General features: G+C 40.5%; 1 protein-coding gene across 2 annotated transcripts in view; it reads left to right on the top strand.

Annotated features, from left to right (window-relative positions):
• NRIP1 (nuclear receptor interacting protein 1) overlaps positions 1-27,029 on the top strand; it is a 69,826-nt gene that overhangs the window by 24,943 nt on the left and 17,854 nt on the right. Inside the window, exon 3 of one of the 2 annotated variants that reach the window (XM_054270407.1) lies at positions 25,211-25,259. The exons of the other annotated variant lie outside the window; for it this stretch is intronic. The gene's annotated coding sequence lies outside the window, so the exon portion shown is untranslated. The remainder of the gene's footprint in view (positions 1-25,210; positions 25,260-27,029) is intronic. 2 annotated transcript variants of the gene reach the window in all.

Raw genomic sequence — 27,029 nt, 5'->3', positions numbered from 1 at the left:
TATATCCATACAAATGTGGTTTTATTGCTTCATGGCTTTGTGATTTTTCTTTATGCTGCAGAACTCCCAAATAAATATACACATGTATCCGTATTTAATTTGAAAACTGAGTTGTTTTTATTTTCTCTTGAATTTTTTGATGGTTTATTTGGAATACTAGCATATTATATGGTGGCTGCAGTATTCTTTCCTTGGGTATGCAGTATACTTTGTCTCTGGAAGAGTTTTTATTTTATTTTTTAACTTTTTTTTAAGAACAAAACATAAAAGCTTTACTATTCCATCACTGTGAGATGTGTTCAAGTTAAATTTTTGTGGAAGCTTTTGATAGAGAAGTTAATAAAACCCCCATTTTAATTTGATTTTAAGTTGTATTAAAATTTAAGGCACGGGACTAATCCTTTTTTAAGAAAAGGAGTAGTGTCACATTTAGTGTTATGACTATTATGAATGATTTTATTCAAGTATATTTTAAAAAGTAGCCTAGTTGAGAATGTCTTCATTTTTATTGCAGAAAAATGTAAACATATCATTCTCATTATTACACCTATTTTCATAAAGTGCTCATTGTCTCTGTGCAGGCTCATTTTATAATGTATGCATCTGGTAATGAAAATAATAATTAAATTCTTTCACAATGAAACAGTGATTGGGGGGAGGGCGGGGGGTGGAGAAAGCTCAGGCAGTAGTAGCAGCTGAATTCATACCCAGCAAAGCCATAGCTAATTGACTACTAGGGCTGATTCTTCACCTTTAATGTATTTTAAAGCCTAAAGTTATATTTTTAAAGAGATGGTTCTCACTTTTTTCGCCCTAATTGGCACTTCATATTTGGAAATACCACTTTCTTTTTTCCCCCTCCTTTTATGCTTCCAGTGTTTTTTCCCCTGTTTCGTGCTCCCCAGCCCTCCACAAGTCTTCCCCCTGTCCTCATGTGTGTGTTCTGACCTGCAGCCATGGAGGAATTGCTCTTGTGCTGGGGCTGTGAGTGACCCAGGCACTGACTTTGCAGGGTTTGAAGAAGATGCTGCTGGAGAGGTTGGAGAGGTCTGAGGGAAGGTGTCTCTGTTGATCTGAAAAGTGCCCTGGGTGATGAGGCAGGCTGTATAACCAAACCCCAGCAAAGTCTCTCACTTCTGGGAAGGACAAGGATGTCATCTGGAGCTGAGTAGCACAACCAAGCTGGTGTGGATTAAGATACCGATGTTTGGGTGAGTGCGTGCATGGTGATGGAAATGTAGGAAATAATGTAACATGGTTGACCAAAAGTATCGGGCTAAAATCTGATACACTTTTTTTTGTTCTTAATCTCTTTGCTTTTCATTGTATTATTACTTATTTTGTTTGTTTGGGATGATGTGCTCTCTTAATGTGTTTTGTCTGGGTTGGTTTTTTGGGTTTTTTTTTTCTGGATCCTTGCCTTTTTTTCTTTTAAATCTGGGTTGGGTACTTTTTGATGTGTTTCTTGTTTCTTTTTAATTTTTTTTTTCTTTATTTATGCCTTATCCCTAAGCAGTGTTTACTTTGCTGTATATCTTCCGTGTCTCTTTCATGGCATATTCAAAGAGATTTACTCTTTAGTCAGGTCTTGAAAATGATAGAAGCAACATCAAATGTTTTGAGAGTTTAGGACAAACTTCTGACAGTGCTCAGGCTCAGCATAGCCCTGGATGTCTGTGCTCATGTTGTCTTGCAGGCACAGGTTAATGCTGAAATAGTTGCACAGCCTTGGACTGTGTAATGATTCCTCTTGTGTAACACAGGGAGGGAAAATGAGGTGGGAAGGATGTCAGCCTTGGCTGGTATGTGGGATTCAGCTTGGGGGAGCTGTACTACCAGGGCTCATCCTTTCCAGAATGCCTTTCACTCATGTCTGAGCTCTGGAGTGGCCTGAATCCATGTAAAATACGATTTTTGGGAATGCCAGTCTGATCCATGTGTGAGCACTGCACATTTGGTGTGGTGTCAGTGTTTCCTACTTGAGATTAATCACTGTTACATCTTAATGAAATGGATGTACAACCTACTTTATTAAAAAAGGCAAATGGTGTACAATATTAAAGACCTAGAAGGTGTACTAAAATGATGGAATGTAATAATAAGATTTACCTTGTGTGAACAAAAAGCAAAGTGACTGTATTTTAAGCTGCTGCTCCATCATTAACTTAGAAACTAATTTTGGTTTTCCTTGAACTTGTATAAGTGTTCTGTTTCAGCCACCACCTGCAGTAATTCATTCTGCCACCCTTAGCATTTGGTACTTCTGTAGAACAGATCTATTTAATGTGTTTTCAGTCAGTGCTTTGAAAATCTGTTATTTCAGAATGTCTTCTTTTTTGATGAGGAATCAATCTGGATTTTTTACCCTCTTCATTACAAATAGTTGTGGTCACTATCACCTTTTTTGTGTTTTGTTGACGTTTCATCCTTCTTTAGACCTTAAAGGAGAACCAGTAATTTTTCCTGTTTGCCCTCAACAGTTGTACCCATCCACTTTTCTTTTAAATTTAGTGTGGATTATTTAAAATATACTCCCCCTATTACCTTTTCCTAGAGTAAGTTTTTTTCCATAAACTTGTGGAAGAAAAAAGTAGTAAAAATTTGGTGATGAAAAACCAAGTTTGGCATGACAGAGTTTCTTTGGGGGTTTTGCAACTGTGTGTGCCTATTGCAAAAGTTTTGTTATGTGAGACAAAACGTGATGGAAAACTGAATAACTCTGCAGTTTGTTTTCTGCTGTTCTCTTTGGCTGTTGTGAGGGAAAGGACTATCCCAGGTGCTCAGCTGCACTAGTGGCTGCTCTGGAAAGGGGACCAGCAGATCCCAGGGCTCACCTCTTACCTGCCAGCCTCCGTGGGAAGCAGCTTCACCATCTGGCATTGCTTCCCTCTCAAGGGAACAACTGCCAAGAACACTTTCCTTCTTAAATGAATCCTGTTCTCAGGGTAGAAGACTGTCTACTCAGTGTTTTTGTTTACATCCACAAAAGTAGAGTTAAGATGTGTTACATCTGACCAAAGGGGTAAAATCTTTTACAGGGACATTACTGAGTTTTAATAATTGGTTGTTAAACCTCTAAGTTTTTTAAAAGGGATTGTGAGGATGTTTTGTGCTATACATTTTTTGGCAACAAACTGGGCATGGAGTGAGCAGGAATGGAGAAGGTTCTTTATCATTATGAAAAACGAGCAAATCCTGTTTTTATGTGGGTTGGTAAATTTTTATGAATAATTGGTCAAGTCAATCGAAGTATGCCTTTGAACTCTGGTGGTTTTACTTATTTTCTTCTTCTTCCATACCACTAGTTCTCAGGTTTCTAGGGCAAGTCGTGTTTGTGCAGGACACTTCATACAATTTATTTTCAAAATAAACCATATTAGCCAAGGGTTTCACTACTTTAAAATAATGCATTCTAGTTCAGTAACTTTGTTCCAATGAGCACATACCAATGGGCTTGCATTGCTGTTGAAATGATGCTGTTTCTCACCTGCATTCCTTGATCTCACTGTGTACCTAAGGAATGGGAAGAGATTCATATTTCTGAGGATGGTTGGTTGGTGTCTCTGAGATCTACTTACTCTCCTGTCAGTCATGGTCATTGATCTGCCTTTGCATTTGTGGACTCAAATTTGCAAGTTTTGTGTTTGTCCCATCACCCATCTGTCATTCCCGCTGCCCATGACTGACTAGTGTTGAGGCTGGTAGGTTGATTCATGTGATTAACCTGCTCTTTCTGTATTTTTAGTGTTTAAACTTTCTGCTGACAAATGGGAAAACTGTGGCTAGAGGCTTACCTGATCATTGTTTAAGAATTCTAGCCCTTATAATCTAGAAGAGTTTTTTAATATGGCAGAAATAACTTGGTGCTCCTACTTGTATGTGGTGATAAAGAAACATCTGCTTGAAGAGCTTGCAGTGACCCAGTTTAAATGGTCTGAACAGCGCTAAAACCAGTTCTACAGTGTCAGGATTTTTTTTTTTCTTTCTCATTTTGAAAGAATCAAAGATAAATGTCTTGCACGTTCAGGAGATGAGCTGTAATAAAGCATATATGGATGGTATGGCAGCAGGCCAAGAGCATTAGTATGCATGCCCTGATGGAGTTGTGGCAGCTAGCAGTCACTCTCAACTTAGAGCTAAATGTTACTCAGGGAGCATGGAGAGCCTTCCTCCGTGAGCTGGGCCTGTTTTGGAAGAAACTCACCCCAGTTCAAGACATTTCTTGCCTGGATTGGTGTAAAACCTGTTGGTTTGTAGTGCTGGTGTCCAGCTTTCCCAGGGAGCTGCATTGGTGGCAGAGGGTCAGGACTGCAGGTGATGGTGTGATAACTGGGGTAGGGTGTGTGCATGATGTGCTGTAACAGAAACATGTGGGCAGCACACATTTGTGCTGACACAGGGCTGGCAGTGTTAGCAGACATGGAGCAAAATGGTATTTATTAACAGGCATGTGGAGTTACACGAGCACCATCACCACACGTGGTCATTTCCGCCCTGTTGTTTGATAGAGCAGGGGCTGCAGGCCCCTATGAAACACAGCAGTGGGAAATCAGATGTGAGGGTAATTCCCCAAGCCCTTGCCTGCTTCCTTCCTATATCTAATTAGCCATTGGGAAGGAGGACAGTAAGGAGTGGGCAGCTGGCCAGATGAGTTGTTGCAGTGGATTGGATCTGGCCAGCAGGCTGCAGCTTGGGCATTCCGGTTTGGATTGCAAAAAAAAAAGGTTTATATGAATTTATATGACTCCAGCTTGCCTTCAAAGCCATGCATTAGATCTTGATGGTTGTTATGTTGAAAAACCAGGCTCTTCCTGTGTTCTTAAGCAGCAGGCTTTTGAAAGATCTTAGTAGTTTCTTTTCCGTGATCATCTATTTATTCCCTTTGCTTAGGGCAGGAATAATCTTTACTGCTTCTCTGCATTATTACATGCTTCTTGCAAGTGTTCAGGCTTTTACTTTATTATCCTTTGGAGGCTCTTTCACAGAGAAATGAACCTTGATGTCAGGTGGTAGTGAGCATGAATATTCCACAGCCAAAATGTTCCTGCTGTGGACTTCATACATAAGAGAATTAAGGGAAGGACATTTTCCACGAGGTTCTTCCCATATACATTTCTTTTCTGTTCTTTGGATGCCAGTTGTCAGTGTGACAGATGAGGGGAGAAGGGTGGCTCATGAGCATGGGAGATCCTTTGGGTGATGTGGGAGTACACAACATAGAGCCATGTGTGTAGGTGAACTGTATGTACACTTGTTTTTGTTGGTCATCTTATGCTTTTGGAGAGTACTATAATGTTTGTTTTGCTTTCGTGAGCAAATGAACTGGGTTCTTTTATTTTTCTGTGGGCAGTAATTTGTTGTTGATGCTTTGTTTGATGTTTGTTAGTACCAACACATAAACATAGCAAGGAGGAAAGGTTGAGAGTTTTGTCAATTCTCTCCCTACTATGGCTGATCCATTAACCACAGAAAGTTAAGACAGCCTCTAGGAGGACATAGATAGATTTGATATTTATCTATACAACTATTTTATAAATTATGTGAGTTATATTTAGAGTAGTAACATTCCATCTTCAGCTTTTTCAAATTAGCACTCAGTTTGCCTTCTCCCAATGCTGCATTTCTGCTTATCTGTGGTTTCGCAACAGTGGTTCACTTGTACATCAGGAAAGATGAAACAATGGAATAATCCTGGTTTTTTATAATTATATACATTATGTACATTGCTAATATTAAGCTATTTTGCCTAATTTGCTAATACGAAGCCATTTTTGTGATGTTCGTGAAAGTTTGGGAAAATGACAAATTAATTTTAAGTTGCTTTTTGTTTTTGTTTGAGGTAAATAGTTGTTCTCCCAGTATTTTAATTTGGCAAATCTGTGTTTTTATGTACATTCATGTCTCTTGAAGAATGCTTTTCATGTCTGTGTTTGGCACAGACATACTGTTAGTCATCCGTAAATGAAAATAATTGAAAAGTGACAGGGGTTTTGTAAATGTTTTGAAATCTTTGGGTGCATTTAAAAAAGTTGTGAAAGCTTCATATTTCTGATTCTTTAAATCAGCCAGCCTGGGGGGGGGTGGTGGTAACAACTGTACTATTGGCAAAATATTAAGAATTAGACAAACTTGAACCATTGCACACCTTGAGAAACTGGACTTAATTTTTGTGGTATGCACTAAATAGAAACCTAATGTGCCTTGTGAAAAAGCAGAACAATTTTAGTGTGCTCTCTGTTTTCCTAAGCCAGTAGTTTGGCAAGACCTGCTGTAGTTGGAAAAATTGCTGAGAGTATGGAGCTGTTGTGTATTTGTTTTATAGAGGCATTGTGTTTGGGCCGAGGGGTTGTGTTTGCTACAAGACAGATCAGAGGCTTTGTTTCTAAAAGAATCCATCTGAGAAAGGGAGGAGAGCAGCTCAGGATAATTGCCTAGAAACTTTCTTGTTATTTCTATTGTAATGTATTTTAAAACTATTGGGTTTTAAGTAAATGAAGAAGTGGTCTTTACTTAAGCTTTTGGCTTGACTAGGAACAGGATAAATCTAACTTCCCTCTACTTAAGTTTTTATTAAGTTTAATGTGAGATTTGATACCACTTTTGTGTTCTATGTTAAGAAGTAGTCAGAAGGTCTGAATCTTACAAAGATATTGGAGATTCATAACCATTTGGATTTCTAAGGCTAAAAAAAAGAGAGCCTAATAGGTTGCAAATATAGATGTGTGCAGTAGAGTGGGAATCTCTGGCTTGAGTAGAATACAAAACACCTGTAATTCTAAATTGAGCCTGTTGTAAAGTGAAATAACAAAATAGCAAGAGAACAGTTGTGGTGGGTGGGTTTCGGACACCCTGGAGAGCCAGGCAGTGTGAGCCACTGCCCGTCCTAGGAATTAATGGAGCCTGCTTTGGAGAGGGAAGTGCTGTTGGCAGCTGAGCGCATAAATACACTTACCCAGGAATCGCTGCTGACTGCTGTTGGCTGCAGCTATTTTGCTGGACACACGGAAACAGTATTACAGCTTGGTCATTGCTGGAACCCCACAAGTGTAATTCACTCTTCTGTTGGGCTTCTCTGGTTGTCAGCTTCTCTTCTCAGTGGCCTGGAGTACCAGCATGAAGCGTGCATGCCTAACCTAGATGCACACACGTGGAAGGACAGTGTATACAAAACATGCCTGCCTGCCAGACATTGCATCTTTTCAATTTTCATGGCTAGCTGTATTTTCTGTAATCAGTATGCTGCTTTTTGCTTTGTACTGAGATTTGCACAGACAAAACAAGGAGTATTTAAACAAGAGTGTTTGAAGGTGAACTTTGGCAATGTAGTGTTTCAGTGATGATGCAGAGACTGATATATATATTAAAAACACAAAAAAACCCCAAAACATACTGTTGTCTTCATTTCATAGGCTTGTGATGTTTCTTTATCAGTCAGATGCTGATAAAATACTAATAATATTTAATGCAGCACAATCAGAAGTGTAAATAAAATAAGTGCTTCCTTATATTACCCCCTTCAATCCCACATCCTTAATTATAAGCAGGAGGAAGTGATACAGAAGCTTAAGAAGGTTAGTTGGGGTGATGAAAGAAGATGACTGAGGAATAAGGAATTATGTTTAACTTTATAAAACATAATATAAACAAACTTCTGGATTTTTTTTTAAATATTGCAAATTATTGTTGAATGTAGGTAGCTCCCCACCCTTGCCCCCCTTTTAAGTGCAAATTTAGAAAATGTTGTGTCTGGCAGAACAGAGGAAGGAGCTCAAGGACCTGACTGTGTACTGGACGCCTTCAAAGGCTAAGAGTGGGAGGTGTAGCTTAGACGTTGAGATTGCAGGAGTTGAAACTGATTTTATATCATGTTTATACCTTCCAGATATGGGTGGGTGCAGAGATGGAGACAAAATTAGAGCCTATGGTATTAAAGGTAGCCAAGTAGAATTATTAACAGGCAACTGATTAAGGAAACTTTAAAGGGTGTTTTTTCCACTATTTAAAGATGTTTCCAGACATCACTTTGCTCTGAAAACCACTTAAAAAAAATTCTGTGCTCTGCAGACAGCCAAAAAGCTGTGCTTGTGAATGTTAAAAATGACCTTGAGCAGAAGAACTCAAAGGTTGTTGGTGGCTTTGTACTGAATAAAATAAACTGGCACAGCAATGAGAAAAACCTGCAGAAAAGTTCAGGGTCCTGATTCAGCAAAATACAGTCTTAAACATTGATACAGTCCTTATTCTTCTGCAAATGCTCATGTAATTCACAATCAGGACACAAGTTAAATATTATAATAAAATGTATTTGTGAGTGTATATAGTATGAAGTGTTGATAATGTCCCTAAGTGAGTATCTGAGATGATTGAAGCAGGAAATGAACCCCCCAAAAGTGAATGGTGCTATCTGGGTGGGTCATCAGCCTTATTTTTTTGAAGTCCACTTTTGGAAAAGGTGTGCCAGGTTTGGGAGTTACTGGTTTTGGCAAAACATCTGGAGAAGGTTGCTGCAGTGAGAATTTGAGACCCAGTGGGAGACCTAAATTAAGCACTGGGCTTTACTAGCAAGTTGTGGAAGATGCCTGGCTGTTTGTTGAGATCTCAGCAGAAAAGGCTTATTTCAGTTGTACCATAGGATCATAGAATGGCCTGGGCTGGAAGGGACCCCAAAGATCATCTCATTCCAGCCCCGTGCCGTGAGCCAGGGACACCTTCCACTAGACCAGGTTGCCCTGAGCCCCATCCAAAGTGGCTTTGAATAATCTAGGGATGTGGTATCCACAACTTCTCAGTGAAATCTGTTCCAGTGCCTCACCATCCTCAACAGTAAAGAAATTCTTCCTAATATTTTGTCTAATTGTGTTTTCTGTCAGTTTGAAGCCGTTCCCCCTTGTCCTGTCACTCCAGACCCTTGTAAATAGTCTCTCTCCATCTTTCCTGTGGGCTCCCTTCAGGTACTGTAAAGGCTGCAATTAGCTCACCCCAAAGCCGTCTCTGTTCCAGGCTGAACATTCCCAGTTCTCTCAGCCTTTGCTCCCAGCAGAGCTGCTCCATCCCTCTGATGCCCTTGGTGCCTCCTCTGGGCTGGCTCCAGCAGGTCCCTGTCCTTGCTGTGCTGGGAGCCCAGAGCTGGATGCAGCTCTCTATTTCCTGAGAGTGTTGTCCAAAATCTTCTTGAGCTCTGTCAGGTTTGATGCTGTGACCATTTCCCTGGGGAGCCTGTTCCAGTGCCCAGCCACCCTCTGGGTGAAAAACCTTTTCCTGATATCCAACCTAAACTGCCCCTGACACAGTCACAATTTCAGGCCATTCCCTCAGGTCCTGTCACTGGTCACCAGAGGGACAAGATCAGTGTCTGCCTCTCCAGTTCCCCTTTGTGAGGATGTTGAGGACCTAAATGAGGTCTCCCCTCAGTCTCTTCTTCTCCAGGCTGAACAGACCAAGTGTCCTCAACCAATTGCCATATGGCATCCCCTCAAGGCCCTTTACCATCCTTGTGGCCCTCGTGTAGATGCTCTCCATATGGAGAATACGGAAAGGATGACAATATTTGATCACTTTAATATACATTATTCAGTACTTCTTGGCCTTACCTGTTACTGTCAGGTACTAATTACAATATTAATTTATTTTATACTAGCATAAGTCAGTTATTGCATATAGTATAGTGTATATATATATACTAGTATAGTATGCAATAATTGACTTATGCTAGTATAAGAAGGCCAGCTATATCTTACTTAAAAATAATACACTACTGATAAAGCTTCTTACAAAGTAAATATACCTAATGTTTTACAGTAGTATTAATTTTCATTTTTCTGGTAGACCAAGGGCTTCTTTGGGTGCTGGTTGGAAGTTAGGCCAGAAATGTTGGGAGATGTGGTCAGTCACAAAATGATTTTTCAACCGTTTCTGGAAATCCTTGTGGGATGTATGGTTCCAGGAGAATGGTTTTGTCAGTAGCATCCTTAGCAGATATTTTTTATTTAATAATGGTGTTCAAATGGAAAAGAATACATTATATTAACTTCTGCCACCTTTATCCCTTCTTTTTTTCTGCTGCATTGAGGTACACTATGTACAAAATAAGTCTGAGGTTTAAAGAATATGAATGTTGTGTACTCAGAATCAACAGCTAGAAAATGGCAGAATTAAGATTGAGTGGGCAACCTGTATTTGGGTGGTCTGTAAAATGCTCATCCTGTCCTGTAGAGACAGAGCTTGTGTGTACTCCTGTGAGTATCCCTGTGGTAGGAGCAGGCAGGGAGCAGCCTTATCCTCTGCAGCTTGCCATGCATGAGAAATTGTTTGAAATAGCCACAAAGCCCACTTTGTGTGGATGTCCAGCTCCACAGATGTGACATTGTCACGATGGCTGTGGTTTGGGTGGGTGGGTGTGCTGTGTAACTGCACTCACTGCTTCTGTCTGAACCTCCTAGGCACAGCCTGATTTGGAAGTTTTTACTGAACTGTTGTGGCCCTGGAAGAAAGCTGCTAATTTGTATTTTTGGCTTTTGGCTTCTAGTTTTGGCAGGGCCACACAACGTGTCCCATACTTGGCAGCAGCGACTGTGTGGCTTGAAAGCTTTTGTTGCATCTTTGAGTCACCCTGCTCAGCTGGAACACTGCAATAGGAGCTCTTTGTTTTTGTTTTGGGGATTTTCACAACACTTGGTGCTTGGAAAAACCATAATATATTTTTGTCTTGTTACATGTTGGAGAAGCTTAAGAAATCGGGGGTGTTGCATGGCCATACCATGAAAATTCATTTTAGTTGTTTTCAGCTAGGCTAACATGTAACATGGGAGCTACTTCAATCTCTCTTCCTGGTAATTGGGGTGAGCTGGGAAGTTTTCTAGGAAGCACAGCACAGAATGCAGTACTGCAGTAACTGTTTTGTAGACCAAGTGGCTAAACTTTATTTTCTTTTTCTTTATTTTATTAAACCCACCACAGTTGGCTGCCTGCATGGCATCCCATCATGGAAAGGCTGCAAAAAGAACACCTTTGTGCAGGAAGATCATGTGTGGGTCTGGTCAGTCTCCATTTCCAGGGTCTGTGATGGGTTGGAGAAGGCACATGAGGTGTGTGCCACCCCCAGGCTCCTGCTTCCCTGGGGCTGCAGAGCAGAGATGAGAGGGTCTCTGAGTAGTCATGGGGTTTTTTCTGACAACCAAGCACTGTGGGAACACTGTGGCATTCTGTCCAAATATAATAGGCCTATGGAAAAACATCTGTATGGTGCAAGTTCCTCCTCTGCTGATGCAGAAGACACCATCACCGATGCTACTGAAAACTAATGCTTAAAATGGTTAAAGCCTTCTAAGGAGGAGGGTGTTTTGTGAGGAGAGCTGTGGTTCTTGGGAGGGAGGCAGTGCATCTATTTCAGTGGTGGGTGAAGGGTGGTGTTACAGCAGTTGTGACATAACTGCCAAAGCTGTGTCCTTCTTCAGTAAACTTAGATGCGTTTTGTTACCGTGTAACAGACTGTAGTGCCTGGAAAACGACTGTACAAAACCAGACCAAACGGAGCCTTCCGTGCTCAAGCAGAGAAGAATCACAACACCCTCTGCTGGTGCGAGTGACTCCTTCCTTTCCTCCTCAAGGACTTGCCTGGTGGATATCCTAAAAACAGCAAAAGATAGTTCTGAAGTGTGATGCTAGCTCACACTGAGGTTATTTTAATCCATTTGTATTTATTTTGTTTTCCCTTGTAGAAACTGACAGTGTAATCTGACCATTAACATACACCACTCAAGCAGATGGGGGAACGTGGTGATGCCTTTCTCTCCTCATTCAATTTGGGGATCCGTGTTGCTTTCTAACTAAGCATTCTCCTACTTGGCAGAATTTTACTGGAGGTGGAGTTGGCGATTCTGTGTGCAAATACACTTCTGAAGGAAGCCCCCATCCCTTCACTGTGCCCATAGCTGTATTTGAATAAAGCTGCTAAATCCACTGGGTAAACTTGTGGTTTCATGGAGTAACCATGTGTTCCTAGAGGTTATCTCTGCCTCTGTGTCACACTCTGTGGGACGATGAGCAGTCCCAGGCAGGCTGGGCAGTTGCTTTATTTGTTTTTGTTCCCCCTGTGTGTACAGTCATGCTCTCCAAGCCTTGGTAGGCCCATGGCGTGTTAATGCCCTCTGCTCCGCTTCCTGCTTGGCTCGGGATGACTGGGAAGGAAATCACAGGTTAGCACGAGAAGTGGTCACTTTTTAATTCCTTCTCATAAAACATGTCTGATGTCTGCCACAGCACGTTCCTGACCCTGCTCCTCCTCCTGCTTCCCTGGCTTTAGCATGCACAACATGCCATGATGGGTGCTACCACCCATCATTTTCCCGGGATGTTTGTGGAGGGAGCGGAGGCACCGAGCTCCCCTGTGCATGCAGCGGGCTGTGTGTCTGTCTGTCCCCGCAGAGCCGGGAAATGGCATTCCCAGCGGCGGGGGAGGGCTGGCGGTGAGGGGGAGCCCTCTGGGGGCTGGGGGGGAGCAGGAGCCCCGCTCCCAGTAAATGGTGCCTTATATAATTTGGTTATGAAAGAATTGCTGCGGGTTGAGCCTCCCTCGGTGCCTCGCAGAGCGTCCCTCCCGCTGCCGCCTGCGCGGGAAGGGTTAAGAGGAGACAACATCCTGTCAAAGACCTTGTTTTTAATTTTGCCTCTCACACTGGCACAGATCCGGCTAAGAGCAGCCCAGATTAGTTCGGGAAAACCTTTGAAGAGATTTAAGATGTCCTTCAGCCAGTTTGAAGGTTTTTGTCTTGCAAATCCAGTACAAGGGCGCCTGCAGGCATCTCGACCCTTGCTGTGCTGCTGATGCAGCTCAAGGTCACACTAACCCGCCCTGTGACATTCAACAGCACACACACACACAAAAATTATGCGGTGAAACTGCTTCAGCATTCAGCCAACCAACAACTTCCTCAGTTCCTCACTAAAGGAAGAACTATATATATTTTTTCTCTTTTTGTCTTTTTTTTTTTTTTGGCTTCGTAGATTTTTTGCTGCAGGAAATAATCCAGGATTTCTGGTGTGTGTGATGACAAGGTCATTTCTTAATTAGAACACATGTAAAGAACAAAGCTAAATGGCTTCAAAACAGCTTTGTAGTTGATGGAGAGGATTTAAATTATTTAAAGAGATAGTCACCCAAGTATGATGGAAACTGAATTCTAAACACATTAACTCTTTCAGTACTCTATGGTTTCCATATGCTGTTCAAAAGGAAATGTCAAACTTGATGACCATTATTGCAACTACTGTTAAATGAGCATTTTTTACATTATTTATAGTTAGTGTTTTATTATCCTGTCTCTTATCAGAGTTATGACAGCAAGATTTTTTTTTCTTAATAAACAGTGGAATACTCACTGGCTAGAAATCAAGAGATAGCTGTAGGAAATTGCTTGTTGGAGATCAGTGGCTTAATTTCTGCTCTGTCTCATATTTTGATGAATGTATTAGCATTAATATATGTATGCATGTGTGAGTACATGTATGAAATATAGTGCAAGTATACAGGTATTATTCAGAGCTGCCTCTGGGAGGAATCTGGACTCCTGTCCTCAGTGCTCAGCGTGGTGGCAAGGCATAAGAACATATTAAAGGTGGATTTTGGGATTAGGGAATGAGAAATGAAAAGAGAGAATTGACAAGAAATAGCAATTTCACTTAGTTTGAACAGACTGTGAGCTAGCTGGGAAGAGGAGATGCATTTGAATTTTGTTCTTTGAATTTGCTTGTCACTTTGAGTCAAAGCACCTAAATAAAAAGGTGTTGGTACCACTGTCTCAACCATGGTTTCATGTGGCTGTGTGTTAATTATTCATACTTTTAATCCTATCCTCCTATTTTTCTTTTCCTTATTGTGTTTTCTAAGCTTCTTATTCTGTAAATGCCAGGGGCTGGTAAGGTGGCCACCCTTCTGTGGTTGCCTTGGGCATGCAGAGCCCCAGCTATCCACGGGTAGCACTCTCCTGTTAAAAGGATTGACCTGATGCACCAGAGGAGAAGCTGGATTTACTGTGGACTGTAGGACCTGCCTTTTGGTGCCAGCACACAGTAACTTTCCAGCTTGTATGCTTAATAAAACAGTGAGGGCAAAAAAACACTTGTGAATTGTTCACTAAGGGGGAAAAGAAAAAAAAAATAAAAATCATGGAATAGAAACTTTGCTTGCAGAGTTTGGGCTCTGTATATTCTCAGAGATGTCACTGCATGATTTGTCTGAGAACTGACATGTGCAGAAATTAGTCTTCTCCTGTCATCAAAAGTCTAGCAGTTAACTCAGATTTAAGTGTTTCAAGAGTAACTGACATAAAATTTACTGGGGGATTTGTTTTTTTCTGGTTGTTTTTATTCCTGTTTTGTTGTGTTTTTTCTTTTTGTTTTTTTTTTTTCCGGGGTAAACCTTGTTCAGCTGGAACTTGCAGTGCAGTAAATGTCAGACAGAGTGAGCTTACTAGAAAGAGATGGTGCTGGCTCTGAGGACCTCCTGAGAAAGGAGGAAACTGCATTTGCCAGGATAAAGAGGGAAGATAGGGTGCTACAACTTCTTTTTTCCTTTCCCTGCACCATCTGGCTCAGGCGAGGCTCGAGAGAAGAAAAGGACAGAGGCAAACAGGCTCCACACACGGATGAGACAAAACTGATGTGCTCTGTGAAATCTGTATATTCCTGCCCTTGCCTGGGGTGTGCTGCGCCCTTAATATTATGGGAGACCTAAGCTCACCTGCTAGTAATTTCTAATTTACTGTCCTAATTCATCGATTTGTTATCACTAATTGTACTTCATTTACTTCTGTGTAGTTTCCAGTACCTAAAGGGTTGAAAGGTTGCTGTAATTGGCACCCGCAGCTGCTCTTTCTTTTGACAGGGGATAATTTTGCAGCCTATGCTTTGTGTGACAGCTGCCTAATTGGGCATTCTCCCCTTGTAGCGAGCCTGCCTCCTCCAGCCTCCCTGCTGACAAATGGTGCTGGATTATAGATGAGGACACGCTGACCCGTTCGACCTTGCTGAGGCAGCGGGGAGGGGCCTCCTGCTACTTGAGGGAAGCTTTGGGTCATTTAAAGGACAAGGTCATGAGCCAGGTGGGGAAGTGACATGATATCACATGACAATAGCCCGATGACACGGTCACCGTGTCAAGGACAAACTCATCAGTATTGATTAACGCCGCTTTGCCTTTTTTTTTTTTTTTTGCCGGTGTCTCTGCAAAGCCACTGATATTTCAAAATTACTTTGCGAATTTTTCCTAGGTAAAGTGCCGGGCATTATTTTTGGGGGGTATTTGTGCAGTGTTTTCTTCTCAGTTCAGATCGTGTGCAAAAGCAGTGTTGTTAAAACCCTGCCGATGATAATTTGTAGGGTTCATCTTGATGTTTTTGGTAAAATGTACATCTGGTAGTACTGGGAGGAAAATGCCAGGGAGGATGCATGACACGGCAGAACTTAAGGGAGAAAAAAAATCCCATGCTTTGAAATTACAGTGTTTCACTTTTTACTCCTTGAAAGGCACATCTATGAACCTCTATGAAAGCACATGTATCCACATATGTACAGCTAACTGCAAAGTGGGAGAAGTCTTTATTTAAAGAGAACCCAAGAGAAAAGTTAAATATAAATTTGGTGTTTAAAGGAAAAGTCTTATTTATATCAGCTCAAGCGCGATACAGTTAAGATAATGCCCTTCCTATTTTAAGAACTAGAACAGCATCCAACTATGCCAGGCAATAAAAACCTGCTAAGTGGTTTTTCGAAAATGTTGTGAATACAAGTGGCAATGTTTTGAGAGCATCTTCATGTTGCATTTCTATGCTAATAAACTTCAAGGTAAATGAACAGCTTGTTTGACATTTGCTATGTTAGATAATAATAAAATGCTTTCTTCTGGAGTAATTAGACTTGATAGATTGATTATGTTAAGAGGTAAAGATAAATATAATCAGAAAGAGAACTCTCTCGAAGGGAGTTAGTGCCTGTTTTTTGAACTTTGCCGCTGTGGTTGTGGTTTAGCCAATGCCTGGCGGTGTGTGTCACACCTGTGTGTGCACTCACACACACACACACACACACAGGGACGCATGCACAAATACTCGGCGTGGAGTTTGTGAGAAGCTGGGAGAGGAGAGGAGCGTTCACCTCTGAGCTCCGTTCCCTTCTCCGAGAGATCTGATTTGTTGTGGGAAACTGTTGTGTCTGAGCCTCGTCAGTTCACCAGGATGTAATTTTACTCCCCCGAGGTAAAAAGCCGTCAGTGGCAAAGTGTGATAAATTAGTTCACTCAAGTAGACGCGCGTGCGTGCGTGCGTGTGTGTGTTTAATTCTGACCTTGCTGTGCATGTGTTGAGCTGCTGTCCGTGCCCGAGTCAAGCCCGGTGGAGGTTTAATCCTGTGCCCTTGTACACGTATACTTGATTAGTAGTTGTGGTTATCTCAGCAGAAGACATTCTGCCCTCCTCCTTGTATTGGTCGGGACCCAGGCATTGGGGAGTCAAGTCGAAGGAGAAAGAAAAGAGATTTTTGCATTAGTATTCTATGAAAGCCTTACTGTCTGCAGAACAAATTGATTGCTACAGTGTACCTGTGCTTGGCACCACTGCTTTGAAAGAAAGGTATGGTTGTAATCTGTTTTATTGTATTACATATTGTGACACTCCAGGAATGTTTAACATTCGGCTCTTCGGTGGCACATGCTAGAAGTCTGAGGAAAGGAAAATATGTGAATGAATGGAAAGTGTGCGGGGCTGTCGTATCGGCAGCTTTGTTTACTACAGCGAACTAAGTAGCCCCTGCTAATGAGACAAATTTATGTGCCAATGGCAACGTAAGGGGATGATTAACTGAATTCTCTGTCTTCTGTTCAGTTCCTCACATCAGTGTCAGTAGTTGCTATGTACCTACACAGATAAAATTCTAATGAATGTTTTAAGGGGGTTTGGGTTTAGCTTTTTGCAAGATGATTAATGTGAAGTATACTTGAACATGGGTGTGTTTGCCGCTTTAAATGAAAATGTGTTGTTTTTTCCTAGTTATTAATCTGCTGTGATGGTCCTACATGGTGGGGGGGGTATGTGAGGGGGTTAGGGGAGGTACAAAAACCTGCAAATCTTTGATGTGCTGCTATGATAAACAGCACAAGAACAAAGCTGAGGAAAAGTCTGAGAGGATTTGAGTCTTCATATCTCACACACAGACACACACACCACCCCCCCTTTAGTGATGTGTAAATATACACCCCTATTTTAATGGGAAATCTAGGGCTCTTTGTTTCCTTAACCCAGCTGTAGACTTTACATAGTTGATTCTCTGGTTTTACAGATGCTCAGCTGATGTCAGTTGTGTGGGAAGTATGAAGCACTCCATTAATAAAATTCAGGCTGTTTCACAGAGGGCTGTGCTTAGTGGCTCGTTCTTGGCATCACTGAAATTTTATTGCTGATTATTTGGATGTTTGCTTGTGGTCACTCCAAAACATCCGAAGTATCTGCTCTTGTCATGCAGACATTCCTGACTAATTAAGTTTAGGACAGGTGGCAGACTCCTCCTGGGCATTTAAATCTGCGTGTAAACCTAATCTAATAACTTGATGAGAAAATGAAAATCTATCTTTCCTGGTGTGTTATCACCACGCACAAGCCACAGAGGTATTTGTGAAATCCGCTCTCTACTCTTTGTCCTGGCAGGTGCCAAGTAAATGAGTTGCTTTAAGGAAATGAGGGACTTGGAAAATGCTCCATGTCCCGAGCAGCAGTCATGCAGTGTAATAGTTACTGCTGTCATACAGCCTTGCTGACTTAAGATTAACGCTTTGTGGATGTGGGGTATGTTTATATGAGTGTACCCTTGAGCTTCCATCTTACACCTTGCAGAGAGTGTCAATACAGCCTTATACGTGCAAATTGTTGATCTCTTTGAGATCTCTTGACAGCTGAGAAAATTTCTGAAGAACCCCAATTTGGGAGGGTCTGTGATGTGACTGTTTGGACTCAAAATATGATGACTTTAGTTGCAACTAATCAGTCAAAACTTGCTTGTTCAAACCAAATATTTTGTGAATAACCTCTTCTTTCCCTTAATTACTTTTTTTTTTTTAACATAAACACATGTTGTAAGGAAAAGTTGGTAAGAACAGTTGCACAATTTACACAGCAGATGGGAGGATCCAGGGACTTGATCATATTTATCCATATTTAAGAGAATTTCAGTAATGCTATAGAAATGGTTAATTCTTATCTCACATTCTGTATTCATTTTTTGTAGATTTTAACCAGTTGGTGACAGGAGGTTGAGTTGTGAAAAAGGTGTTAGATAAATACTGGGCAGTACTGCATTTCAATGCAATTAACTTTTGTTCATAAATAATTCAACCTATGACTTTAAATAAATGATCAGAGGAAAAGAAAATGACATGTGATTAAATCCAAGTCCTTGAAAACATTTTACCAGTCAAGATTGCTGTGACTGCTTTGGGACTTATAATTCCTCTGTTGAGAAGAGCCAGTTCTTAGAGTTGTGGGGATTTTGTTTCATTTTATTTATTGTCAATTCTCAGTTTACCATTAGAGATATGAGGTAGACTCTTCAGATCATAGTTATAAGAGGGACTGATGTGTATTTTTCATTTTGTCTTGATTTTCGTAGTGACATGGAATATATCAGCTTGAATAGCCTGTGATTTTCATAGGTTTTTAGTGGGGTTTTTTTTGTTTGTTTGTTTGTTTGGGTTTTTTAAAGGAAAGTAGAAGGATGTTTGCTGAATTGAAACTTTTGCTGCCAACTTTACTGATTGAGCATGACTGATGACATTAGAATCTTGATGAGAATTTTGGAATACTATTTGGCCTGGAGTAGACTGCTCTATTGTGGGTGGGGCAATGGAGAAGACACCAAATGAGGAAGAAAACTCAAAACCAAACACATCCCCAACCAAATAAATCAGATTTTAAAACCAATTCTTGCCTTTAATGGGAGTATGCAGTTGATTCCAGGATTGGTTACCTGTATTACACAGCTTTTCCTCTGGAAATACTTAATCTAAGTTTTAAGTAAGAGTTGGTGCTTGAGTGTTATTGTCAGTTTAGGCAGATTTTAGAGGTGAATTCCAGATTAGATCTGTTTTTGAAAGGTGGCTGTGGCCTGCTTGAGATTACGAAATGCTTGTTCCCCATCTCCACCCCTTTTCTTTCTGTTACCATGGTCTACCATAATAAAGAAGAGAGGAAGTGGAGGTGTTGCATAACTTGAAGTAAATAGATTTTTGGTGCAGATACTGAAGGCAGCCTTAACTCCACCAGTGCTGTCACCACCAGAATCCTGCTAATGCTAAAGGCAGTTGTGTAATTAATGGCCTTGTGTGCTGAACTGAGACTGCTGCAAAACCTCTGGAGGGAATTGTTGTGTCTGTTGTGTTGGTTAACTTTCCCAGAAAATACAGTCTGTTGCTGGTAGTTTGTTGGGGTGATGGGGGAGGATTTTGTAAGGTGTGATGAAATATTCCCTGGCGTCTTTTTCCTGACCACTGGACCAAGCAGCTGCAGCAACAGAGCCTGGTTGAAATGGAGCCGTTAATAAAAACGAGATGAGTTTTACTTGAGGAATCAAGTGTGGTGAGATAAGAAAATAGAAAGCTGCACTTGAAACTTTCAGTGTATTTTTAAGATATTTTTGTTGGAAAATCGTATAAAGAATTTGGACCTGGTTTTGATACTAGCATCTTATCTAGTACTACGGTGGTAAATGATCTAGAATAGATGAAAATTATTTGTCGTTTTTTGTGTTATCTGTTCTTCTGAAGCCATTTATAAAACCTTGTTAAAAGTTCCAAAAACGTTATTTTTTTCTTTTTTGGATCTTTTTTTCTGCAACCTCAGCCAAAGGTGGCACTGACTATTAGCAATTAGAAGGTTTGGGGATGCCTCCCCTCCTCCCAGACTTAGATGTTTGAGCCACTGGCAACTGCTTGATCCATTTTCTCTCACTCTGGCAAAGAAAACAATGTGGCAGCTATCTGAGAGTTCAACAAATGAATAGATAGAGGAGCATAGGTACTGGCTAACTTTGGTCAATTTGTAAAGTTCCAACATTTGAAGCCAGAATTTGAGTTTGTACAAACTCATCGGGAAAAACGCTAATATTGATTAGTGAGGGCAAGCACACTCGTTTTTGCAGGCTTAGTTCTTGCTGTTCAGGAGACTTGTAGAGGAGGCTCAGTCAGGCTTGGAGTAATTCAGCATTCCAGAGGCTGGGCACCATTGAGCACTTCAGCACATGCAAAAAAATCTGTGTGTCTGGATTCACTTGGGGCTGCAGCATCAGCCCCTTCACTGCTGCTGGCACAGGCTGCTGCAGTTCTGCCTCTGCACTGGGGGAACCAGGGATGAATGCACACCCTGGGTTCTGGCCCATCTGAGCTGCGAGTGTATTGCAGCTGAGTTACACTGGTAAAAGACAGGTTTTAACAGCTTTCTGAAGCAAGGAATTTAAAATGGACCTGTTTGGGCAGAAAGTGCTTAGATATGTGTACAGACACACTTGGCTATGAGAGACCCTTGCTTCAGGATAGAAGGGACTTTATTGTACTTGGTTAGGAAAGAGACTGAAAGTGGTCAGTGCATCAGAAGAGCTCCTGTGCAGTGGCTTTTGCAGCTCCAGTCCATGTAATAGTTCTTGCCCGGTTTATTAGGGCTGCTTCTTCATGTTAGATCCTTGGGAAATAGGGAAAGTTGGTGGAATTATATTTTTGATCGTAATGCCATCATTCATGTTTGCTTCAGTACTGATACTTTAGTTCAGTGCTGATGTGGTGTTTCGTTGGAGAGAACATTGTTTCAGCACATAAAGTGGAAAACCCATATTACTGCATTTGACTGACATACAGGCCCACCTGAGGGTGATGGGAATGCCAGTAATTTGTCTTATTTTGGAAGAGAAAGGCATTTACTGTAGTGTGCAATTCCTACTCCTTTAGTAGTAAGCACCATTGTTTCCTCAAGTTTAGGGTACCCGATTATTGTTTGGTTTCACTAATAGGGGAAAAACCCCCAGAAACCAAAACACCCACAAACTATGGAGAGAATATCTTATAATTCAGCTGAAATTCAGAAAATCTTTCTTTATTTGTTGTGGATATGGAATTAATGTGCTACTGAGCAAGCTGCTTAATCTTCCCCTGTTCTTGCTGTTCCTCTTGCGTAGAGTAGCAATATTCCAAAGCACTGCTGTGATATGTTCATGGATGTTCCTAAAATGTTCTGTTTTGTTCCAAGATGGAATCTCTCTTTTCTTGCAATTCTGACAGTTCCCAGTAGCCTCCAACATGGTTTAGACCCACACAGTGCATGTAATGAGAGGTCCTGGTGAACAACGGAGGAGTGAAATTACTGTGATCAGTCTGTAAATAGCAGCAGCCATCCAACATCAGATATTTAGATGTCAGATTGAAACAGGTCTTTGGTAGCTGAAATGCCTCTTACTTGTTAGTTTGCTTGTGAGTGGGGTTTTTTAATGACCTCAGCTTATGTATAAGCAATATGTAATTTAATTCTGTAGTTCATGCAAATCCAAAATAGTTTGGGATTTTAATTCCAGATTCATGTAGTGAATGGATAAGTCTATGGAAGTCCTTTCTGTACTTGGGATGTTGCTTTTACTCTGCAGCTTGGTGGTGGAGTACATTATTTTTTTATTGGTATTATTATTAAGTTTTTAAATTGTGGTTGTATATTTCATCAAAAAAGCCCCTGATGCTTGGTCAACTTCAAACATTTTCTTCTTCTCAGCTTTTCTACCTGTGACTGTCATTTTAGCAGAGAATATAATTTCATGGAAGGGTAGTTCAGATGCATGTTTTTTGTAATTGGCAAGTGTGGACACTTGCACATAGTTACAGCTGACTGAGTGCAATCAGTGGTGGAAGAAGTATCTTACCAACAGTTTCCCACTCCTACAAAAATTTCTTCTGTTCTCCAAGATTGATGAGGTTGTGATGTCAAAGGTTTTTGTAGCATTCAGCTAGTCATGATGGAGTGCAAGCCAGTTTGAAATTAAAACTGGCTGGATGGACTTTACTATGCAAAAATTAAGCTCATAATCAAATTTGCCAATTATACAAAAGGGAAATGTTAAGGGAGGTTTTAGTACCCTAAGTGGCAAAGATTGTGCATACAAATCCCTGTCAAGTAATCTGGATTTTCTGGATGTGCATGAGAAAGACTTCATAAATACTGTTGTCTTTCCTTTGGTTATTATTTGTGAGGAACATGGATCATGCTTGCTCTTGAAAAATATACCCTTGTTTCAAGTAAGGAAACTGAAGTGAAATGCAAGAATTCGTGGGAAACAGTGGAAAGATTTTTTTCAGATATATTAGCAAAAAGGAGCTGCCTGTTACTCCATGTTCTTGAATCATTCAAGTTTTACTGAGCAGCTGGCAAAAATAAGTTGCATTCAGTGCATGCTTTATCTCTTACATGTGGAAGTGAATTGCAAGAATGGTTTAAAGTCTGTTAATCTTTTGTTTTGGAATCTTATCCCCCATGCTCCCATATAAGTGGAGCTTTTTGGTCTTGAGTGGTGATGGATACACAGTAATTTACTGTTTTTTCACCTTTTTCCCCTCCTACCTGTTTTTCAGCAACAGATTAGAGTCAAGATGTTTTAGAGCTTCCAATCCTTCCTCTTGTTCCTTTGGTCAAAATCACTGTAAAAATAGTGTAAACCCCTGAAAATTTTGGACTTTCCATTCATATGCATTGTGACAAAGTTTACTGCAGTTCAGTGGAAATGCTTCATACAACATGGTAGAGAAATACAGCTGGTGTTGTAGGCTCCCTGGAATTTCACCTCTGGTTTTATATTTTAGTGAGGCAGATTGATTATAATGTGTTACAGTGTGCAGTATCCTACCTTAACATGTTTCTGCTTGTCATTTTTTATAGTTTAGAACTCCATGCTGGTCAGGCAAGTTGAACAGTCTCACAGTCTTTCCTGGCATTGATGCTTTCTTCCTCTTTGCACCTACTTTTCCCCTACATCTTTCCTTTCTGTTTCATTATCTCTGCCTCTCCTCTCAGTTTGTAAGCACTTTGGAGTGGTAGTCTGAATTTACAGGAATATAAAACATTTTACAATAGTAATTATGCCAAATGTCAAGCACAGACAGACCTGCTCTCATAAACCTGGCAGCATATAAAGAAGGCAAGTGGATTTTGCATCCTGGTAGGTTATTCTTGGTCAGTCAAACTGTTCACCTTCCAAAGTGCTATGAGCAAGCTCTGGTGTACATGATTTAATAGAGAGATACTGAGGTGACTTTGGAAGCAAGGGTTACGTTTTATTTGCAGTAAAACAGAATTCAGACGTAGACCCAGTAAATCAAACCACTCTGGTTTGAGGTGGGGAAATTATGTTCAAAAAAATGGAAACTTGCAGTATTAAGTCTGCTGTTTGGGCTGGGGAGGTTATTTGATGAAGGCAGCTGGGGCACAGAAAGCTTCCTTGGTTTCACTGGAGGAGGTCTGGGTTTATACTTAGGCGCTCCCTCAGCCTTCACCTTGCTCCTCAAAAGTTTCCTCATCCATGTCATTGTTTGTTGTCATGATTAAAAGTAAGTAAGTAGTTTTGGTCTCTCTAAAGAGAGGTATCTCCTTTCTTTCCCAGGAGCAGTATTTTTTCACTCTCTGCTCTTTCTTGCCTCTGTGCCCTCTGAAGGGAGAGCAGATTGCATGAGGGTAGGGATATTGTCATTGTACCAGCTGGAGAAGTGAAAGAGCTTTCACTAGACTTTTTAAAAGTAGCAGCTCAAGGGAAGGAGAGCCCTTTGATGCTATATTTTAGCCCTTCTACATTATATTTTAGGCCTTTTGTACCCTTTTCTTCCTATCATTAGTCTTTGTGTTCTGTTGATCTTTTAGGGTGTATCATTCTTTACTTCCCTTCCAATCATACGTAGTAAAAGAAAGGTATTGGGTGCAAACTGTTATTACAGCAGCACGTATTGTTGTACTGCAAAACCAATAAATGCATTTTTTCTTCTGTAAGAGGAAGAGAAAACACTTATTTTGGAGGCCAGTGTTGCTCTAGGGCTTCATTTAATTGCTGTCCAGCTGAACTTGTCAGTATCTCACAGGTGCAGATGTATTTATTTTAAACTTCATATAGACTATGATGAGGAAAAGGGAACAAACAAGTGAGGAAGGGCAAGCAACATATATCATTTGTGTTTTGGCTTGTGGTCTTGCAGGAGGTATTTTGGTGGATTTGGATTAATTTTTGCTCTGGTAATTTACTGCTGAAAGAGAGGAAGAAAGAGCCTCCAGAGTGTAGATGATCTTCGCCTGGGGAGCAGTGCAGAATTGTAATGGAATTTCCTGTGTGAGAGGTGCCTGGGTATTGCAGTAGAAATGAGTGTTTGTGGAAACAAAAGGGTAAGGAAAAGGGACACAATAAGTGGTTAGGTTATGTGGATAGAAATGAAAGTTGTTAATGTTTGTAGAATTCAGATGAGAAATTCTACACTTAATCTAGAGCAAGAGAAAAACAATTGAAAAAGTTAAAATAAAGGGTTATATGAACAGAGTGTCTTCAGGGGAAAGATTACAATAACAGCTGTGTTTTGTGTGGTGTGGAATGGCCTTTGGATGTTGTTAATGCTACACAAGTGTGGCTTGTGCAAGTGGGGAGCTGAGGGAAGATTGAGTGAGAGTAATGATGAGAGCAGGAGAAAATAAGTAAGATTCTAGAGAAGTTGAATGCATTACCATGGGTGTGTTGTGTGTTCCTGATTTCATTTTGGTTGTTTGTTTGGGGCTCTTTTTTGTCATGGTGGGTAAATGGATAGTGGGAATAAATGGATAGTGTTAGAATAAAGATAATCCTCTGATGACAGCTTTTTTTTACAAAGTGAGTAGTATTAACCAGGCAAGGAGGGCTGTCCCCTCTCTCCTGGCAGGTTACCTTTCCAGCTTGCTCAGCTCAGTTTAATTCGTCAAGTTCTGATACTCTCACAAATCAACCACAAGTATAACCAGCTTTTGGGGAAAACTTTATATTAATCTGTTTGTACCCTGTTAAGAAGTAAGACAGGCTCCCTTTTGTGAGCTGATACTGAATTAACCAAATTGCTTTCCTGTTACTGTAGAAATAGAATTATTTTCCACCGTAAGTTTCTACATCCTGATTATAATGTATTTATTTTTGGCAGGGAGGAGTGAAAACCAGATTCACAAAGATCCTGCATTGACATTTGAAAGGTATGAGTTTTGTCCCTGAACTTGGAAAGTTTATTAACCTGTATTTTTTCTCACCCTGGACATGGAGTGGTAACTTTATCTCATTCACACTTGCTTTGGTCCTTATCCCTCTCAGGAATTCCCAGTCAGATGGCTCATTTCACATCCCTGTATAGTCCTGATCTCATTCTCCTGACATTGCTAACTAGGGTGCCAAGGTAACAGTCTGCTGAGTTTCCTGAGAGGCTGAAGACATGCTCACCTGCCTACCAGAACTTCTGGCTTTTTCTCAACAAAAGGATTTTAAATTGTATGCTTTTAATAGCATTAAGTCCCTTTGACAAAGTGTATGGGGTTGTGGGTTTTTATGGGGCTTTTTCTCCTCTGGTATTCCTTTGTTGCCCTCTTTGGCTTGTATCTCCCTTTCCAATATGATTTGCTTCAGCATTTATTTGGTATTTGGGAGTTGTTTGTGGTTCTGTGAGATTCTGCAGGTGCTCACAAGTCTTAACTGCTGCTGAATGAAATCACAGTCGTGTTCATTTGAGTTCTTTTGGTCTCACTCACTGATGAAATTGAGCAACAGAATTTGAACAAAACTATCCTTCTTAAGCAAGATTATGTATAGACTGAAAAAGAAAAGAAATCAAAAAATTTGCTTTTGTAGTAATGCAGGCAGTCAGTGAAACTTGCCTTCAGGTTATTGACAACGCCTTACTATATATTGATTTAGAAAACACTGGCATTATTGATGTTACATTGAGCTGGGAAATGACTCTTCCAGTTACATCAAGGAAAGATGGCTTTATATAACACAGAGAACATGGGTTGTGACCCGTCAGCCATGTCCAAATCTCTGTTCTGGCAGGGTAAACTGGAAATAATGGATAACTGATCAGCTGAATCCATAGAGTTGGGTTATAGATAATAACTATCAGATAATGCCTTTATACTACATCATACATGGCTTCAGCTGCTTTGGTGCAGTTTCACCTGTTTATTTGCTAGATTCTTGACTTTTAGGCCTTTTGTTATGACAACTTCCCCTACTCTCACTGCATTCCTTCAGTACTCATCAAGTGAATAAATTAAAACTGTAATTTTGAGTTATTTCCCCCAAGGCTGAGACAAAATTTGCAGAGAGGAATTCACCACCTACCTCCCGCTGCCTTTCATTGTTACAAATTTTATTTGATTATGAATCGATACCAGACTTCCAGCATGTGGGAAACCAAATCACCTGCAGTGGTTGCTGTGTGTTGAACAACTTGAAGGAATGGCAACTCTGGGGTAACTGGTGTTGCACATCTTGGAAATCCTATGCTGTGTCTGGAATGATAAAAGAATATTGAAATTTTAATGTGAACTAATTTGCTTTTAGTAGTCATGATGCTTAAACTGGTGATGTGTTACTGGGTTTTAGCATGGTAGATACCCCTCTGTCCTATGCATATGTCTGTAGCTTTTAATATTTTTTTAATCATTTAGCTGCCGCTCTCATGCACAGATCTGCATGTGTGCATAACCTTGCCATTATTTTATTGTCCCATTAAAATTCATAGGTGTACTTACATCAGGGAAAATACGTAAAAAGGAAGTACAAAGTTCAAGAACTTATTACTACACTGTTCATCAATAGGGTCTTTTAAGATTTTCAGAAACTTATTTGATGTTTCACACATCTAAATGTAACTATGGACAATAATTTTTCTAAAAAATTAGTAAAAATCATACCTTTACAGAATTGGGGCTTAATAGCCATCCAGTCCTTTAACATAATCCATTGTTGTG

Source organism: Melozone crissalis, unplaced genomic scaffold (assembly GCF_028551555.1).
Source record: "Melozone crissalis strain CALT ecotype California unplaced genomic scaffold, PUWL_Pcris_2 ptg000009l_1, whole genome shotgun sequence".
In the NCBI taxonomy this organism is placed as follows: Eukaryota; Metazoa; Chordata; class Aves; order Passeriformes; family Passerellidae; genus Melozone; species Melozone crissalis.
The sequence above is the reverse complement of the archived record's forward strand: the minus strand, read 5'-3'. Positions and strand labels throughout refer to the sequence as shown.